The sequence below is a fragment of the Manis pentadactyla genome, chromosome 1, assembly GCF_030020395.1.
Source record: "Manis pentadactyla isolate mManPen7 chromosome 1, mManPen7.hap1, whole genome shotgun sequence".
Lineage (NCBI taxonomy): Eukaryota > Metazoa > Chordata > Mammalia > Pholidota > Manidae > Manis > Manis pentadactyla.
Window position 1 is genome coordinate 158563748 of NC_080019.1, and position 15099 is coordinate 158578846.

At 46.0% G+C, this 15099-nt stretch overlaps 1 pseudogene; it reads left to right on the forward strand.

Annotated features, from left to right (window-relative positions):
- The first annotated feature begins 3526 nt into the window (after positions 1–3526).
- LOC118927813 (actin-related protein 3-B-like) lies at positions 3527–13311 on the forward strand (annotated as a pseudogene).
- The last annotated feature ends 1788 nt before the right edge of the window (positions 13312–15099 follow it).

The window sequence follows — 15099 nt, forward strand, 5'->3', positions numbered from 1 at the left end:
GCTTAGCTTCTTTCACCTCTCTTATTCTCTGTTGCTAACCTTTCCTATCAGAGTTCTTGCTCTCCACCTCCCCACTCAGACTGCAAGTTTCAGACATTTCTTTGCATCCCAGTCAACCTTGCCTTTAGCAGCAACATAAATTGCTCTTTGCCCCAAATCCTTGGTTTGGCCTTAGCCCATTCCATCCAGGTTCCACTCCTCAAGACCTGAGGCTGGATTGGAGTACCAGGTCTCCCACAAATGCAGGAGGAGAAGCTGGATAAAACTCCCAAAGCCTTAGAACTCATGGCAGCGGCTGCAGCCACCCCAACCTCACCTCTTTGCAGACACTCGGTCCTTTTACCATCACTCACTCTGTGCCTCCTAGTGAAGCAACTCCTTGATGGTGGTGTTAAGTCTGGACTCTACCATCACTACGTACAATTCTGAGATTAACAGCGGCGCCAGGGAGCCATGGGGATGGAACCAAAGCTGGTGCCTCAGTCGTGAGTATGAGTGTCCCTAATTAATCCCTCCTGGCTTCATATAATTACCTACGCAGAAGTGCCTTTGGCATTATGTGAATCACAGATGCAGCTCTGGCTTCTGCTAGTAGTCACAGAACCCCTTCTTCAAAGCAAGTGGCATTGCAAGTAGGAGGAATAATTTGTTTCTCACAGCTATGCCCCAGACAGGAGATATCTGCTGGGTGCAATACAACCAGAAATATAATCAGTAAGCACTAAAAACAAAACAAAACCCTCTTTGTAAATAGTGCTAAGTGCAATTTTCAAAACCTTAGAAGTCATGGCAGTTTAAACACGAATGGCACGTCACAGCTTCCAAAGTATATTCACCAATTTTCCCATTTGAAAGGAAAGTAGGGAGTAAGTGTCCCAACAACTTCAAGATAAAAACAACAGAGGAAGACATAAGCCTGGTTGTACAGGCTTTTCAGAAATTCATGCTAGATAATTCACTCATGGAAAGAAAATGATTTGGTTTAAGCTAGAGACTGTGTTTTCAAAAGATGCTATGTTATGATCACAGCAGTCTTTTATAATCTTTACATTTGGGCTCTGAAATAAGATTTTTACCTCATTTAAATGTATGTGAGAAGTGCAAGAAAACATTCCCATGAAACTTACTGTGGCAGACAATCTGCTTAATAGCAGCAATGTGTTTGATGTGGACTCTGGACTCAAAGCAAACCCCCACAGTTGGAAACGATAACTGATACTCTTGCCAAAGCCACCAGAGGCTGGTGACCATGACCAGCCCAATCCTGAGTAATTGTCTCTCAGTGGAGGTTCCCTAGGCCTGTGGGTGCCCCACCAGAGCTCTCTGTGCAGGTGGTCTTATCTGGAATTTATGGCTGACCTTGCCCACAGAGAGACAGGCAAACATTATAAATGCTGTTGTTTGTTGTTTGGCTGTGGGGTGGTACCTGGTTTACTCTCCTCACAATCAAATCAGATGATAAGGATGCTAGGAGATCCAGGTTACTATTAGTGTAACAGTGAGGGGGATTGCTGCCAGCCCATGCTACTTATCTTCAAAGCCAGGATGAAAAAGGAATCATCCACTGCCACTTCTTTGAAAAAGAAGAGGAGGAACGGATTCATCCTGGTGTAAGCCCATAGCTTCTCTTTTCTGCTCAGTTTCAGTCTCCCTCCAGAATTCCAATGTTTGTTGTCACCTTGCACACTATTTCTCAAAATTTTGAATGTCAATAGAAATTTCACAGCAGAAACAATTATTGGGAAAGAAATATTTCCCCATTATGAAAATGATTATTCAAATGCCATCCGAAGCCACCATCCCTTCAATTTAGAAAATGTAAATATCCTTAGAAGAGTAATACTATCAAGTGCTTGACACGATTTACACTTAGTATGAATGAAGGATATGAGAATTGGCTTTAACTGAAAGTAAAAAAAGAATGAAGACACTAACTGTCAACAGGAAAGAACAGGATAAATGAGACGATAAACAACTATCTTGAGTCCAAACTTCAGCATCAGTTTGCATGCGCTGCTGGAATGGGGAAGGAGATCATAGCCCCTGTGTGCCTGGTGGTGGGTGTATCTGGGTTCAGGCAGATCTGCTGTTCTTAATTTCATCTTTGAAACAATGGATTCATTCAACATTTATTGAGCATCTACAAGTATCTGCTCTATGCCAGGCACTTACCTGGCTACTGGGGATACAGCCGCACACAGAGAAGACAAAGCCTCTGACTTCATTTAGTTTCAGGGCACTATCATTTTAATATAATTAAAATAAAATACTATGGATACATTGATGTCCAAACTTATAAAGCAGTCAGCCTATACACGCCTACAACTCAGTCCAAAACCTGAGTACCCAGTTGTGATCCTCACTTTGCTCACCAACACTCTTTTGCTACCTAACAAAGGTGGTGCCTTCAGCCAGTGTCAGGCTTAAGCCAGCCCCTGTGCCTGCTCTGGCTTCTACTCGGTCTTACTCTGTATTGGACTGTGTTGTCATGGCACCAACCCCCATTCCCCTCTCTGGAGAGCCATCCTTCTTCCCCGAGAAGCTGCCCTGCAATAGCAGGCCAGTGGCAGGAACCTGCCACTTCGCTACCTCTGATCTGCTCAGTGTCCTCAAAGCATTGCTCTCTTGCCCCATTTCATCATGTGGCTTCTCTGATTTTCATGTTCTTAAACATCCCTAGCAATGCAGAACTACCTTCTCGAGTTCACATTTTGTCTTAATTGCTGAATGGAAAACAACAATTCCTGTCTTCTTTGTGAGTGAAACTAATAATTCTTGAGGCCACCTCCCTCCTAGTAAGAGGTAGAAACTAGTTTCTGACACATTGCAAAATGATTCCTCTAGTTCAAATACTGTGTTCTAAACCCATTATCTATAAAACTTAATGAAAGTACAAATGCCACTCCTGGAGAGTGGTTCAATAGGCCTCAGGGGAGCCCAGACAAGTGTTTGTTTTAACCGTATGTGTCATTCAGACATGCATCTGGGCTTAGGAGCATTGCCCAGAGAGATAATCAGTTGAATTACACTTATTGCAGTAACCTCTACCCAACTCAATTTTCCTTCACATGCATCTTTCCTAGTTTTCCTCCAGATAAACCTTCTATCAGACTATTCAGCCTAAACATTTGATTTCTGACCACACTTAGGTTGCATCATTCATGATCTCACCCATCATCATCCGTTTTATTTTCCTAAGTGATCTTAGCCTAGGCACTGCCTCTATTTGACTCTTTTCTTACTTTATTTCTAGTCTACCTACATTCAATTCTTATCAAAATCAAGAGTGACACCCTTGCCTAGGCTACACTTGACCTTTAGTTATTTTGAAATAAGCAATGAGGCCAAACAATAATTTAGAAATCAAACTGCTATCCCTCTGCCCCTCTAGCCTCCATTCAAAACAGTTATATAGAATAGGCTGGGTCTGACTGTGGTGAGAGCATCTCTGGCCACCTTGACTTCCTGGGAAAAGGCAGCGTGAGAAGAAGTCATCAGACAGGGCACCCCAGCTGTGGAGGGTCAGATGGCCCCTGTGCCCTGGCATCAGTTTCAGGACCAAACCAGCACAGAGCAGACAGCAACAGCAGGAGTGGGAGAGAAGGCAGATCGCAGGGCAGCTACTGGTTGGTGTGAGAGATGGTGACACCGAGCGAGCAAACAGGAATGTGCTTCGCTAGCCCTCTAGGTACGGCTATCCAGGACTCAGCACGAGTGGGCAGCCAAATTCAAACGAGGGTGATTGTCCCGTCCAGCGGGACCTAGTTATTTGTGGGGACGAGGGGGATCCGACCTGAAAGAAAATGGGGGCGAGAGAAGAGCGAAGGCAAGACAGTATTCTGATCAAGCCTTCAAATTTTATTGTAAGACGGGGGTAGATATACACCAGTGTTCAGGGGCAGAGTGGACCATAGGATACTTGTAAGCAGGGGATTGGCTGCAGGCGCAGCGAGTTACATTCTGATTGGTATATGATAATGGGGAAGGAGGGGGAGAAGAGTATCTCTTGGCGCGCGCGGGCTTCCTTGTTGGCGCGCGCGGGCTCGCAGCTAATCTCCAGGAAGTGAAGCAGGAACCTCATGAACTGTGGCCATCTTGTTGTCTTTGTGTGGCTCCCAACATCTCCTCCCTTTCTATTTATTTCAGAAAGGTGGGCCTTAATCGAGTGAGGGAATAGAGGCCTGGCTCCTCCAGCAGGGTAACATTTCGCAAATGCTCTCGGTATCTTTTAGGGAGGAGAGGCAGAGCTAAAAGCCAAATTGATCTTAATATATCAAGGCTTTATGTACATATGGATACCAACCTCTATGCAAGCCAGGCGTATTCTCAGGGAGGACCAGAGAGGTTCTAGGAAGAACCCTCCCTTGCGGTACTTTGTCTCGCACTCATCTCGATGCCCATACCCTCATAGTTAGGGGTATGTCTGGTTCTGGCCGACCAGCATATGGGCCACATTAAGTACGGTGCCAGAATCGATGGTACCATGGTTGAGGCGCCTGTAAAGTTGAGAACCGGAGACCGGGAGCATTGGTTGGCTCGGTGTAAGACTCTTCATCACAGGCTGTAAGTCTGTGATAATGAACAGCAACCGCTGGCTTGACGAGCTGGTCAACCTGCTCTCGAATAAAAACTGTCAGTTTTCTTAAAGCCCAAGGGCCAAGAGACACTAAAAGGAAGAATCCTGCCAAGGGTCCAAGGATGGTGGGGATCAGAGTAGTTAACCAAGGGGTGGCAGAGGTCCAGTTTTTATACCAGGCTTCATCTTTTTCTCTTTGTTTTTGCCTGGCTTCTAGGTTTTTCTTAACTTTATCAATGCTATCCTGCACTAACCCTGTTTTGTCTTTATAGAAGCAACATTCTTCTTTAAGAGCAGCGCAGAGGCCTCCCTCTTTCAGGAAAAGGAGGTCTAACCCTCGGCGATTTTGGAGCACTACCTCAGAGAGAGAGACAACAGATTCTTTCAGGCTGTCTAAACCTTCTTGCAGATTTTGTATGTCTTTATCAATAGCCTGACTAAGAGCATAATATTGTTGTTTAGAAGTAATTATGGAGGCAATGCCTGTTCCAGCCCCAGCTGCTCCTAATCCTAATATTACAGATAAGGTAATGGCGGTTACTGGCTCACGCTTAGTGCGAGTAGAGCCCGAGTAATATGGAAGGAGGTCTTCGGTGGGATGTATGGAAATCTTGGGCATGAGCATGACTAAAACACAATATTCATTGTTAGATATTAGCAAGCACGGGTTAACAGAGGGCGTTATGCCAAAGGAGCAAGCAAAATAAGTACCGTTGGGCGCGACAAGGAATTCATAGGACAGCGGGGGTGAGAAGGAGCTGTTACAAATGGGTATTAGCTGAGGGGGTAGACGCAAGAGGGGGCTATGTATACAGAGGCCTATTCCTGAAAGCTGCGTCAATGTGAGACCCGGAGAGGTCTCTGAAAAACGGGAGGGGTCTGACCAGCGAGTCTTGCTGGAGTCATTGGTAAGTATGAGGTCTGCTGAGGTGTTTACTAAAACTGCTATCCCTTCGTAAAACGGGGGAACGGGGGAGAAACATAACCAGCACTCGCTATATCCAGTGGAGTTAAGGGATTCTGCAGTCACATTAGCCAGGCTTTTAAGGATTTCGCCTGTAGAGGGTAAAACTGGGGGGAGCAAGGCCTGGAAAACAGTACTAGTAGACAGGGGAGAAGGGTTAGAAGGTCTTGGGTCTCTTGCCTTAGGGGCAATAGGGCCAAGGACAACGTGCTTGTTGGCGTTTGGAATGGATCGAATTAATTTGATTTTAAAAGTGAGCCCAGGGTCCTTTCCTGAAACATAAAGCCTTAGCCCCCATTCATGTCCCCTGAGCCATCCATCAATAGGGGCCCTTTTTCCCTTGTCAGTAAAGGCAATGGAGAGCGGTGTACATCGCCCCCTTGTGGATTGGGTGCTTTGACATTCTGGGGTAACAGTTGAGTTAGGCTTGGGATCCCAAGCCCTACTTAGTTATATAATCCCAGGTGGAGCTAGGCTTCCAACTAGCATCTCCTGTAGTCTCACACCCCCAGGAGTCACAGAAATAGGAGTCTCTATATCCACATTTATAGTTAAGGGCTCGATCTCTATGAGCTCCCGGGCAAACATAAAATTCTGTTTCTCTGAGGTAGGTTCTCCTAGGGGTGTTGTTACACCCAGGAGAGGTGGTAGATTGTCCCTCAGGGTAGGTCTCAGGGGAGGTGGAAAAAGGAAAGTAAATGTCTGGGGTCCCCCAGGCCGCAGAAGCTCCAGCGGCCAAGTCACAGAGGTCAGGGGCAAGAACAGGCCATGGGGGGGAACTTGCTAAAGTGGAAGAACTGAAAACGACGTCTCCTGCTTCACTGGTGACTGTCCAGGTGAAATTGAAAATCTGATGGGTCCAAACGGGGCGAAAGGTCATGACGAGGGTCAATAGTGTACATATCTTCATTTTTGCCTCCTGAAAATAAACAGAAAGGGAAGGCTTCTCAGGGGTTAATATGCCCTGGACTGGAATTATTATTGTTTTTGCCTCTATTTGTGTCTAGAAGTTTAATGAGCCTATCTGGGAGCCATCGGGCATTTTGTGCCTTAGCATCATATATACAAGCATGTCCTTTCCCCCATATGAGCACAGGGTCAGGCCCGTGCCATGTGTTGGTCATCGGATCTCTCCACATAGCCTGTGCATAATTATCTGCCGTGGAGGGATGCCAAAGGCGATCAGCAGCGGTTTTACCCGCGGAGTCATAAGTAAGGAAATTAAGAACAAACAGTGCATGATTTAGGAGTGTCTTTGCATTGCCTGTTTTCGGATAGAGTATTTCTCCCCCCGACTGAAGTTTGAATAACATGTTTTTAAGGGTTAAGTGGGCTCTTTCAACAATGCCTTGGCCTTGGGGATTATAGGGAATTCCTGTTATGTGCTTAATACCTAACTGCGCACAGAACTGTTTAAAGCTAGAGCTGGCGTATCCAGGCCCATTGTCAGTTTTTAAGATTTTAGGTTGTGGTAGATATGCCAGGCATGAGAGAACATGGGTAATAACATTTTTAGTTGCCTCTCCCGTTTGCAAGGATGCACATAGGAAACCACTACATGTGTCAACAGACACATGGATATATTTTAATTTACCAAAGGGAGGGTAATGAGTGACATCCATTTGCCATATCTCTCCTGGAACCAACCCCCGGGGGTTGATTCCGTTATGAGGCTCTGGGAGGAGAGTTAGACATCCTTGACATTGCCGGACTATTTGGCGGGCCTGTTCTCGGGTGATTGAAAATTTGAGTCTAAGAGTGTGAGCATTGAGATGATGTAGTTCATGAGCCCGTTGGGCTGCAGCCAAGGGTGAGTCTGACGTGACAGAGGCTACTAATTGAGTCGCCAGATCAACTCTGTCATTGCCTTTGGCAAGCGGCCCTGGAAGGCCAGTGTGAGCGCGTATGTGCCCGATGAAAAAAGGGGCATCGCGGTTTAGAATTAATTTTTGCAATTTTGCGAATAGGGGGGAAGCATTTGTAGAGGGACGTATGTAAGGCACTGTCTCTAATAGGGGAACAGAGGTTGCTACATAGGCACTGTCAGTGTAAAGGTTAAAGGGGGCATCTATTAAAAGCTCAAAAACTTTGATTATTGCAGTTAGTTCAACAAGTTGTGCAGAAAAGAGGTCTGTCTGTATTCGAGTAACTTGCCCATTAATACTGAAAGCGGCTATACCGGAGGAGGACCCATCAGAGAACACCATTACGGCCCCAGCAATTGGCGTGGTTTTAGTCCTTTTGGGAAAGACAACCGGGGTCTTTTGAAGGAACTGGACTAATCTGTCTGCAGGGTAATGATTATCTATTGTCCCATGGAAGGAGGTGCAGCTAATTGCCCAATCATCATCATGTTGAATAAGCCATTGTAATTGAGATGTATTGTATGGGAGGGTTATAACTTCAGGGTCTCTCCCAAACAACTTGAGAGCTGCCTCTCGGCCTAAACGTAAGAGGGCAGCAACTAATTGAGGATAGGTAGCTAAGACTCTAGGGGGGGAGGCTGGCAAATGAACCCAAAATAGTGGATGGTTTTGCCAAAGGACTCCTGTAGGGGAGAAGGGGGTAGGGAAAATGAGCAGCCACAAACTTAGATGTGGAGAGAAGTAGCTAATGGTCTGTTCAGAAATAGCCTGCTCTACAATGGTTAATGCCCTTTGTGCTTCTGATGAAAGCGAGCGGGGGGAGGAAGGATCAGGGTCTCCACGTAGGACATCAAACAAGGGCTTTAACTCTCCGGTGGTCAGCTTTAAATAAGGCCTGAGCCAGTTGATGTCTCCTAGCAGACGCTGAAAATCATTAAGAGTGTTTAAGGAGCTTCTCTTTAACTGAATTTTTTGAGTGAGGATTTTATTAGAAAATAATTCAAAGCCTAAAAATAGTTGGGGGGGGTGGACCTGGACTTTTTCTGGGGAAATTTGTAGTCCTCGATCTCGGAGGGCAGTGACTAGCTGTTGACTGGCCGCATAGAGCTGTTGCTGGTCAGGACCGGCAAGAAGAATATCATCCATATAATGGATAATATACAAAGTGGGGAAGAGCAACCTAAAGGGGTCTATAGTCTGGGCTACAAACTTTTGGCAAAGAGTAGGGCTGTTGGCCATTCCTTGTGGGAGAACTCTCCACTGAAACCGGGGAGAAGGCCCTACACAATTGGTAATGGGTATACTAAAGGCAAAACGTTTGCAATCATCAGGATGCAAAGGTATGGAGAAAAAGCAATCTTTTAGATCAATTACTAATTTGACATACCCTTTAGGGATGGCTATTGGAGAGGGAATTCCCGGTTGTAATGCGCCCATAGAGACCATAGTCTTATTAACCGCCCTGAGGTCTTGTAGGAGCCTCCACTTGCCTGATTTCTTTTGGATTACAAAGATTGGGGTGTTCCAAGGGGATGTAGAAGGTTCAATATGTCCAGCAGCCAGCTGTTCCTGCACTAACTCTATGGCTGCCTTTAATTTTGTAGTGGTAAGGGGCCATTGATCGATCCAGACAGGAACATCACTTTTCCAAGTAATCTTGTCTGCCTGGAGTGCAGGAGGAGCAATGGCCCTTACGAAAAATGTTTTTCAAACCCTAAACCTGAGCGGTCTATCTTAGGCGTGGCCAGTATCGGGTTGGGATCTCCCTGTTTTAGTTTGCCCAACCCCTGACCAGGGAGGTAACCCTGTGAAAGCATCTGCTGTGTTACAACTTCATTAGGGCTACACATGATGACCTTCATTTGAGAGAGGATATCTCTTCCCCAAAGATTTACCGGCAACCCAGGAACTACGAAGGGTTGAATGAATCCGGTATTTCCTTCTTCATCTTCCCAGTTTAATAACTGTGAGCTCTGTAAGGTGTTTCTTGACTGCCCAATTCCTTGTAGATGGGTCAAGGAAGCGTGTAAGGGCCAGCTGGAGGGCCATGAAGCCTGAGATATGACCGTAGAGTCGGCCCCCGAATCTAAAATTCCTTCAAATACTTTTCCTTGGATCTTAAGTTTAAGAGTGGGGCGTTCTTTAGTAATAGCTTGGATCCAATATAAGTCTGAAGAACCTGGGGTAGAGGAGCCTCGCTGCTTATGAATAGCAGGGTGAGATGTACTTAAAGGGAGGGGGAGCGCCTGCGCAAGGCGCTGACCTTTCATAATGCTGACAGGGCACTGGGGGGCACTAGCAAGAATTTTTATTTCTCCAGTATAGTCATTGTCAACTAAGGAAGGGTGGACAATAAGGCCGTTTATTGTGGTGGAAGCTCGCCCTAAAATTAGAAAATAAGTATCTTTGGGAGGTGGGCCATAAATTCCTGTGGAAATAATTGTAATTCCCTCTTCAGGCGTTAATATTGTTGAGGAGGAGGCACAGAGGTCAAGTCCTGCACTCCCGGGTGTGGCCCGATAGAGGGCGGGAGTGCTACAGCTAGGCTGTTCCCCGAGGCCGGCTGAAATGGAATTGGCTGGGGGGCCCGGGGCTGGCCCCTCAGCCCGTTTCCCTGAAAAGGGGGGGTGAAAGGATTTGTGGTACTGTAAAAAGGATTTGTTGGATTGTTACGGCACTCTTTGGCCCAGTGCCGCCCCTTATGGCAGCGAGGGCAAATACCGGGGACTGACCCAACTCTAGGAGGAGGAGCTGTGGTAGGGCATTGGCGAGCGAAATGGCCTGGCTGTCCACATTTAAAGCAGTTACGCATAGGCGGTGCGCCCCTGGGGAAGGAAGGAGGATAAGAAGCCGGGGGAGTTTGAACAGCGGCACCTACAGCTAAAAGGGCTTGGACTTTGGATGTAAAAGGATCGACATCTCTACACATTCTCAGCATTTCATCAAGAGTTTTGTCTCGAGTCTTACCGCGGAGGACGGCTCGACATGCCGAATTGGCGTTTTCATAGGCTAGCTGTTTTACAATCTTATCATTGGCAGCCGCGGAACCAAGGGTCCTTTCGGCGGCCTCTAACAGTCTGCTAACAAATTCGCTATAGTCTTCTTGCGAGCTTTGAGTGATCTTAGTTAGAGGAGTGTTAGCAGTCCCGGAAGCAGGGAGTGATATCCAAGCGCCCAAAGCGGCATCTTTCACTTGAGATAAAAGACCAAGGGGAAGGCGCTGCTGCCTGGTTTCAGAGATATATCTGCCCTGTCCCGTAAGCTTATCAAAAGTCCAGGACGCTGTTGGGGAATGAGGGTCTTTTACATTGGCAGCAGCGATGGTCTGACAGCGGTCAGCAAAATCTGCCTTCCAAGTTAAAAACTGACCACGGGTAAGCACAGCCTGGACTATACGCAGCCATTCACCTGGGAGTAAATGTCCTCCTCGAGACAGCGAATCAAGAACAGAAAGGGTAAAAGGGGCATTGGGGCCATAAGCTTTGACGGCCGCGTTCAGCTCTTTTAAGCTTTTGAAATGGATTTTGTGAAATTCTCTAGGGCCATCGGCAGGCTCGGCCGGCTCTGGCTCAGCCTGCTCTTCTCCCTCACTTTCTATTTCCTGAGCAGCAGGGGCGTCTTCGCTATCGCTTTCAAGATCGCCCTCTTCCGGGCTATGTGTTGTGGAGGTGGGGCCAGAGCGGGCGGAGGCCCGGGTAAGAACAGGAAAGAGCAGTTTTTTAGGTTGTCTTTTAGGTTGTGTGGCTGTAAGCGGTTTCTTAGAGAGGCCCCTTTGCGAATATAATGCGGGACGAACTGGTTGGGAGACAACTAATTTTTGGAGATGGCAAGTTATTCTTTGTTCTACTATCTGTGCTATTAGGTCTTCAGTGCTGGTAGGGGGGCCAACAGGACCGGGAGCCGGAGGGGGTAGCGGAGGGGCCGACGGGGGCAAAAAGGCCGGGGCGCAAACATTGGGAGGCCGAATAGGGGGAGTGTAAGAGGCTCCTTTCAAAACTGGGGGTGTGTAAGAAGGGGGGTTAAGCGACGGGGCGGCAAGGGGCCAATCTGGGTTGTGATACCTGGCCGCCTCGTCTTCTAGTTCAGCCGCGTCTCCCGGATCTAAAGGTTCGCCATTTTGGCTCTTAGTCACGACTGGAAAAACCTTTTGTGTATCGACAAAGTCCGAATCTCGAGGGAGAGGCGGATAAATGCAACATTTGGGAGGGGTATCATGGAGGGCACCGAGCAAAGATGGTGTCGGGCTAGGGGAGGGGGATTTAGCCGATTTTGGGGCAGGGGGATCACTCGAAAGAGACGATTTTGAGGCCGCCCGAGATAGGGGGCGGAGGCAATATTCTGCCACTGACAAGAGTTGACGTTTATCAGGGTCAGTATTTTCAACAATATCTCTGATAAGACCCCAATAGGAAAATACTGAAACAGGAACAGAGTCAGGGCCGTTTTTGATAAGATAATCATTTAAATCTCTACCTACTTTCTGCCATTTTTTAGGATGAATTTCGGGGCCATTAATGATAAACCACGGACAGACTTCATCAACAAAAATAAAAAACTTTACCAAGTCTTTCTTTTTAACTCGAACTCCTCTCTCCCTAAGTGAACTTTTTAGGTCTCTTATGAAGACCGCTTCTTTACTTAATCTAGTTCCCATTTTCTTGTAAGGCGGCCGGTACTCACCAGGGACGACGACCTCCGTGAGCGGCGAAAGGCGTCTCCTATTGTTTCATCAAGAAGGGGTCTGGCCAGACGATATCTTACTCGGGGGTCCGCCTGCGAAGGATCCGCGCCTCGAGCCCCACGTTGGGCGCCACTTGTCCCGTCCAGCGGGACCTAGTTATTTGTGGGGACGAGGGGGATCCGACCTGAAAGAAAATGGGGGCGAGAGAAGAGCGAAGGCAAGACAGTATTCTGATCAAGCCTTCAAATTTTATTGTAAGACGGGGGTAGATATACACCAGTGTTCAGGGGCAGAGTGGACCATAGGATACTTGTAAGCAGGGGATTGGCTGCAGGCGCAGCGAGTTACATTCTGATTGGTATATGATAATGGGGAAGGAGGGGGAGAAGAGTATCTCTTGGCGCGCGCGGGCTTCCTTGTTGGCGCGCGCGGGCTCGCAGCTAATCTCCAGGAAGTGAAGCAGGAACCTCATGAACTGTGGCCATCTTGTTGTCTTTGTGTGGCTCCCAACAGGTGATGAACAGGGCTGGTGCCCTAGACTCCGCCATCGGCATGGGGAATTGGAAAAGACTCTCCCTTGATGCAAAGGTCTCCGGAATGAGTGTTCTTTAAATACTTAATGTGGAACTGGGAGGTCGTTACTTTCTTTTGATTAAACCTCCACTAAATGCTCCAGAAAACAAAATATACTGCTGAAGTAATGTTTGAATCCTCCAAAACTCCAGGCTTGTACACAGCCCAGCCGTGCAGGCTGTTCTCACACTAACAGCATCCTGAGCACCAAAACAGGGGGGGAAGCTGAGAGTGACAGGCGTGGTGCTAGAGAGTGGAGATGGAGTCCCTCCGGTCCCTCCCGTGGCTGAAGGACATGTGGCTGGCAGCTGTGGCAAGCACATTTCAAGGCAAGCTCTAGCATATTTCACTCAGCAACTGCTAAGAGGCCTAGAAGTAGGAATTCATCCAGAGCAATCCCTGGAATAGCTATGGAAGTAAAGGAGTGCTGTAGTTGTGTCTGCCCAGATTTAGTAAAGGAATTTAACAAGCATGACACAGAAGGGCCAAGTGGATCAAATAGTATAATGGAATGAAGGCAATCTCCAAGAAAGAATTTTCCATTGACGTTGGTTATGACAGAACCTTGGGACCTGAAATCTTTTTTCATCCAGAATTTGCTAATCTAGACTTCACCTACCCTACCCAAGAAGTAATAGATGAAATAATTTAAAATTACCTTACTGATGTCAGAGTTCTTGCTATAAGAATATTGGCCTCACTGAACTGGATGTGCTGGGATGGGAGTGTTAACATTTAGATTTTCAAGGAAAAAAGTGACCGAGTAAAAGATAAATTTCAGATTGCAGCCTCATATACCACAAGGTGAATGTAGTTAATGCTACTGAACTGTGACTTAAACATGGTTAAAATGGTAAATTTTATGCTGTGTGTGTTACAACAAAAAAAGAAATAAATCTAAAAATATTTTTATCCCTCATGACACTTGCCATTACTCATTTATGGAACAAAGGATTCCAATAATTAGGAATTGCTACCATCCCTGCCAAAATAAAAGTGCTTTTGAACTAAGAAGCTAGTACATTGGATTAAGTCTACTTACTTGCATTCTTTTTCTCACTAACAAAACTTTTTAAGTAAAGACAAGATTGTTTGACCAGTTAAAAAAACTGCAGTGCTCACAACGTTCAGGTATTACCACCACACCAGTTTTAGCCTCTGCTTATTGAGGTTTCTACCTGGTTCACATGTCTAAGCAGGTGCTACTCACCCAGCGTGTGAGAGAAAGCCACGGGGAAGTGCTGTGTGTGCAAACAGTTGTCTGCTTCCAGGGGAGATTTTCTGAGCTCTCTTATAATCTCTCCCATGGCAGAAATGACTGGCAGTGCTGATACCTGATCAAATCTCCTTTAGGTGATTTGGGGTGGTTTTAATGGAGTTACCCTCTTTCTGCCCCATGTTTCTTTCTTTCCTTGTTCTTCTGCTCCTTCTCCTTCTCCTTCTTCTCCTTTTCCTTCTTTCTTCTTCTTCTTCAATGGTGGCCTCTTCTGTCTTGCTTCTTTCACTTAATCTAATGTTTTCAAGGTTCATCCATGTATAGCACACATCAGATCTTCACTCCTTTTCCTGCCCTGTCTTGGTCAGCTCAGGCTGCTGTAACAAAATACTATAGGCCGGATGGCTTAAACAACACACACTTATTTCTCATGGTACTGGAGGTTGTGAAGCCCAAGATCAAGGTGCTGGCTGATTTGGTTCTTGGTGTAGGCTTTCCCTCTGGCTTGCAAACAGCCACTGCTCACTGTATCTGCACATGGAGGAGAGACAAGTGTCTCTGTAAGGGCACTAATCCCATCATGACCTCATCTAAACCTACTTACCTTCCCAACACCCCAGCTCCTCATCTCCTCACATTATCACACTGGGGGGAAGGGCTTCAATGTACAAATTTTGGGGGAAGCATAAACATTTAGTCCATAACACAATCCAGTAATATTCCATCACCCAGATACATTACATTTTATTTATTTATTCATTAGTTGACAGGCATTTGGGTTTTATGAATAATGCTACTATGAACACTTGTGGACATTTTTTGTGTGAACATGTTTTCAATTCCTTTGAGTACATATATGTAGGAATAGAATTGCTGGCTCATATAGTACTCATATAGTAACTATTTTGATGGGTAGGAAATTAAGTTTCATATAGTTAATACATAAGAAAAAGCTCTGTAACACATTTTTACTTATTTTCATATATATAAATGCTTATTAAGCAGATTGCAAGAAGTTGTTTTACAAACCTAAGACAGAGAAAAATCTGTGCTTGCCCTTAACCCTCACTAAGTGGAACTGAGAGGAAAACGAAGTTGATTACTTAGGTAAATGGGATGGAGTCTATATGTGACAAATGGCTATATTACAGAAGTTATTAGCTTTATGTACTGAACTATTGCTAACAATATTTAATTAATAAAAGTCACTCTTAAAATAAATCT